Genomic DNA, 5034 nt, shown 5'->3' with positions numbered 1-5034 from the left:
AAAAAATCGAATGCGATTTTCAGGCGTATCTCGTCAGTAAAGCCAGTTCTGTGATTAGTAGTAAATCTCCAGCACGTGCTTTCAGATGGAGCGGCATTTACTACACAGAGCCGTAGTTCACTGACAAGCTACGCAAAATCGCAGGCGATTCATTGCCGATTTTGAACGCGATTTTTTTGTAGCTTGTCAGTGAACTACGGCTCTGTGTAGTAAATGCTGCTCCATCTTAACGGTATCACACTGATACTGTCCCAGAGATCCTGGTAACGTCATGTGACCCGCTTTTCCTCACGTCGCTTTTAGGTTTGGGAAAACTGCTGCGGCAACTCTGAACTTCTTTCATGTTTATTTTAAACAGTTGTAAAATTATTTCATTATGCAAGGCATTGTGGGTAATATTAGCCCCAAAAGCTAGCATACAGGCACACTTTGACAATCCTCTAGTTCTAGTAAGCAGCCCTGTTGCGCCTCTAGCTTGATATTTTCAACTTTTATATTCTGATTGGATGACCTACATTTGAAGGAAATATAAATATTAGATGAAATACTTAAATGTAAATTAAAAAATGAAATAAAATAAGTTGAAGTTGAAGTATTAAAATTACTAAAACTAAAATGGAAATAAAAAATAAAATAAAGCTATATAGAAATATATAAACAAAAACCTATAAAATATAAATAAATATATAAAAAATATATAAAAACAAAAATCTAAAAAAACACTAAAATAAAATAATGCTAAATTTAAATATAAAAAACATTAAACCTATTGTGCATTTGAAGCAGTGTTGTTGTTATTAATTGAAACTAAAACATAAAAAATCATTATCTTTAATTCTTAAATCCTAAAATATAATTTAGGTGAAAAACTTAAAATAAAAAATGAGAAAAGTGCATTACTAAACGAAAATAAAAATAAAAATATTAAAATAAAAGCTAATTCAAAATATTAATAAATAGTATAACAGTATATAAATAATATTTATATTAATGCAGTGAGTTTCAATGTTGCTTATCAATAGTAATCAGTGTTATTTTAATATTATTTCTATAGTTTTGTTAATATTTTGCATTAGATTTTATTTTTTTATATTTTGTTTTCGTTTTAATTTTAAAGTTGTTGTAATTTTGTATTTTTTTCTGTTAATGTTTACTTTATTTCAAGTGAATAAAATGCTTTTTTTATGCTTTTAGTTTTTGTTAACTAAAATATTGCTAGGCTGATTTTTAAACAAATCTGCTTATTTATTTATAATGACCCTGGCTTTATCATTTAATTAATACTTTTTAATTTATTTTTATTTTTAAAAAATTCATTCTGCTTATTATAATAATTATTAATGCATTTTATTATTTATTTACATTTTTAATAATAATAATAATTTATTTATTTAATACTAATAACCCTGGCTTTATTATTTGTTACTTTTTAATTTCTTTTATTTAAAAAAAAAATTCATTCTGCTTATAATTATTATTAATGCATTTTATTATTTATTTACATTTTTAATAATAATAATAATTTATTTATTTAATACTAATAACCCTGGCTTTATTATTTGTTACTTTTTAATTTCTTTTATTTAAAAAAAAAATTCATTCTGCTTATAATTATTATTAATGCATTTTATTATTTATTTACATTTTTAATAATACTAATAATTTATTGATTTATTTAATACTAATAACCCTGGCTTTATTATTTGTTACTTTTTAATTTCTTTTATTTAAAAAAAAAATTCATTCTGCTTATAATTATTATTAATGCATTTTATTATTTATTTACATTTTTAATAATAATAATAATTTATTTATTGATTTATTTAATACTAATAACCCTGGCTTTATTATTTAATTATTACTTTTTAATTTCTTTTATTTAAAAAAAAAATCATTCAGCGTATTATAGTAATTATTAATGCATTTTATTATTTATTGACACGTGTAATTGTATTATGAATATGAGTAATGATGCTGTATAATGTGGCTCTGAGGTCAGACACACACACACTCTGTCTCGCTGCCGTCAGCAGCTCTCTGATCCGCTCTTTGTGTGCTGGACGTCAGGGCGGGTCGGGCGTGCTTTTGTTCGCCTGCGCTCCGGTTTCAGCACTAAATCACTGGATATCAGCGTCTGCCGCCCTGAAGCCTCACATCTGCATTGTGCTGCTGAAACGAGCACCGCACGCTTAGTTACTGTTGCTAACACAGACACACTTTACTCAGTCTGAACTGAGAATCTGCAATAAACTGCATCGGTTATTCAGTTTGTCTGCGCTTTTCTTTAAGTACATTATTATTCACAAAATAAAGTGATTAAAAATGAGAACCGAGACAGGAATCAAAGCATTTAATCACATTAGAGTAAGTGAACACAACTGTGACTCAATACGTACTTAATTAAAATTTGAAATAATTTAGCAATTTATTTAAAATTGGTTTTATGTATTTATTTTTATTGATTGATTAGGAATTAATTTAAATTTATGAGTGATTCGAGTCACTCTGATCTGATTCAGTGATTCGAGTCACTCTGATCTGAATCCTGAATCACGGCGCTTGTTCTCGAGCAGGTGTGTGAGGATCAGAAGTGTGAGGAGGAGGTGTTTCCTCTGGCCGTTCATTACCTGGACAGGCACATGTCCCAGAATGCCGTGCGCAGGTGCCGTCTGCAGCTGCTGGGATGCGTCTGCATGTTCCTGGCCTCCAAACTCAGGGAATCGGTTCCTCTGAGTGCCGCCAAGCTGTGCGTCTACACCGACCACGCCGTCACCGTCCCAGAGATCCTGGTAACATCACATGACCCGCTTTTACGTAAACCGTTAGCATCCAGCTATACGCCGTTTTAGGTTTGGGGAAATGGCCGCGCAACTTTTGAACTTGTTTTTTTTAAACAGTTGTAAAATTCTAGCATGATATTTTCAACATTTATATTCTGATTGGATGACCTACATTTGAAGGAAATATAAATATTATATATTAGATGAAATACTTGTAAATTAAAATTGAAATAAAAAAATCTGAAGTATTAAAATTACTAAAACTGAAAATAAAGCTATGTAGAAAAACGAAACATTAAAAACACTCAAATAAAACAATGCTAAATATAAATCTAAAAAATATTAAAACTATCGTGCATTTGAAGCATTGTTGTTATTAATTGAAACTAAAATATTAAAAATTATTTTCGTTAATTCATAAAGCCTAAAATATAAATTAGATGAAAAACTTAAAATAAAATAAAAATGACAAAAGCGCATTACAAGATTAAAATAAAAGTTAATTCAAAACATCAATAAATAGTATAACAGTATATAAATAATATTTATATTAATGCAGTGAGTTTCAATGTTGCTTATCAATAGTAATCAGTGTTATTTTAATATTATTTCTATAGTTTTGTTAATATTTTGCATTAGATTTTATTTTTTTATATTTTGTTTTCGTTTTAATTTTAAAGTTGTTGTAATTTTGTATTTTTTTCTGTTAATGTTTACTTTATTTCAAGTGAATAAAATGCTTTTTTTATGCTTTTAGTTTTTGTTAACTAAAATATTGCTAGGCTGATTTTTAAACAAATCTGCTTATTTATTTATAATGACCCTGGCTTTATCATTTAATTAATACTTTTTAATTTATTTTTATTTTTAAAAAATTCATTCTGCTTATTATAATAATTATTAATGCATTTTATTATTTATTTACATTTTTAATAATAATAATAATTTATTTATTTAATACTAATAACCCTGGCTTTATTATTTGTTACTTTTTAATTTCTTTTATTTAAAAAAAAAATTCATTCTGCTTATAATTATTATTAATGCATTTTATTATTTATTTACATTTTTAATAATAATAATAATTTATTTATTGATTTATTTAATACTAATAACCCTGGCTTTATTATTTAATTATTACTTTTTAATTTATTTTTATTTTTAAAAAATTCATTCTGCTTATTATAATTATTATTAATGCATTTTATTATTTATTTACATTTTTAATAATAATAATAATTTATTTATTGATTTATTTAATACTAATAACCCTGGCTTTATTATTTAATTATTACTTTTTAATTTCTTTTATTTAAAAAAAAAATCATTCAGCGTATTATAATTATTATTAATGCATTTTATTATTTATTGACACGTGTAATTGTATTATGAATATGAGTAATGATGCTGTATAATGTGGCTCTGAGGTCAGACACACACACACTCTGTCTCGCTGCCGTCAGCAGCTCTCTGATCCGCTCTTTGTGTGCTGGACGTCAGGGCGGGTCGGGCGTGCTTTTGTTCGCCTGCGCTCCGGTTTCAGCACTAAATCACTGGATATCAGCGTCTGCCGCCCTGAAGCCTCACATCTGCATTGTGCTGCTGAAACGAGCACCGCACGCTTAGTTACTGTTGCTAACACAGACACACTTTACTCAGTCTGAACTGAGAATCTGCAATAAACTGCATCGGTTATTCAGTTTGTCTGCGCTTTTCTTTAAGTACATTATTATTCACAAAATAAAGTGATTAAAAATGAGAACCGAGACAGGAATCAAAGCATTTAATCACATTAGAGTAAGTGAACACAACTGTGACTCAATACGTACTTAATTAAAATTTGAAATAATTTAGCAATTTATTTAAAATTGGTTTTATGTATTTATTTTTATTGATTGATTAGGAATTAATTTAAATTTATGAACTTTGATTCATCTTAAGAAAAAAAAAAATATATATATACACAGAGAGAAAAACTCATTTGGTTCGATTTGATTAACAATAAACTGAATAGAACTTAGAAATTTCTTTAATAATTTATTTACAATAATTTTTATTTTAATGAATTTAGCGATCAATAATTATTTTTAATTTAAGTTATGAACATCGATTAATTTTGGAGCAACTGTAGATGTTCTAATTGATAATAATTAAACTTTTATGCGGATAATTTTTAATCAAATATTTGGGTTCAGTAACTTCGGGTCATACTTCCACTTCAAAACAGCGCAGACGCATTTGTTGCATACTGTTT

This window comes from Sinocyclocheilus rhinocerous, unplaced genomic scaffold (assembly GCF_001515625.1).
Source record: "Sinocyclocheilus rhinocerous isolate Xijiao unplaced genomic scaffold, SAMN03320098_v1.1 scaffold302, whole genome shotgun sequence".
In the NCBI taxonomy this organism is placed as follows: Eukaryota; Metazoa; Chordata; class Actinopteri; order Cypriniformes; family Cyprinidae; genus Sinocyclocheilus; species Sinocyclocheilus rhinocerous.
Note: the sequence above shows the minus strand (reverse complement) of the source record.